The sequence below is a fragment of the Nanorana parkeri genome, unplaced genomic scaffold, assembly GCF_000935625.1.
Source record: "Nanorana parkeri isolate BGI_ZX_2015 unplaced genomic scaffold, ASM93562v1 scaffold1215, whole genome shotgun sequence".
In the NCBI taxonomy this organism is placed as follows: domain Eukaryota; kingdom Metazoa; phylum Chordata; class Amphibia; order Anura; family Dicroglossidae; genus Nanorana; species Nanorana parkeri.
Genome location: NW_017307483.1, coordinates 98,665 through 99,015, shown reverse-complemented (window position 1 = coordinate 99,015; position 351 = coordinate 98,665). Strand labels below are relative to the sequence as shown.

General features: G+C 50.7%; 1 protein-coding gene across 1 annotated transcript in view; it reads right to left on the bottom strand.

Moving 5' to 3' along the window:
* Positions 1-351, bottom strand: part of SIAE (sialic acid acetylesterase) — a 10,565-nt gene that overhangs the window by 8,413 nt on the left and 1,801 nt on the right. The gene's annotated exons all lie outside the window — the stretch shown is intronic.

The window sequence follows — 351 nt, the reverse complement described above, 5'->3', positions numbered from 1 at the left end:
TCCCCTGTTATCAATGAACAGGAATCCTTTATGAGTGTTCCTGATCATTGATAACATGAGGACAGAGTATGTTTACTATAACTACAACTATGAAGGAACAGGAGGGGATATAGATCACTTCCTATTCATTCATAATTGAGGATATAGTCCACATACCATGTCCTCAATTATCTACAAACACTCAGCGATCGCTGATCACCCGCTCTCCTCTCTGACGCGCTGTCACAGGAGGCTGAGCGAGCGGTCTGGGAGGAGAGACACCGTCCGCTCACAGCGCTCGTCCCGCAGCGCTCGGCCGGCTGTCACTTTTTTCTCTCTTCCCCGCTGGGACACAGAGCAGCGCCCAGTGGG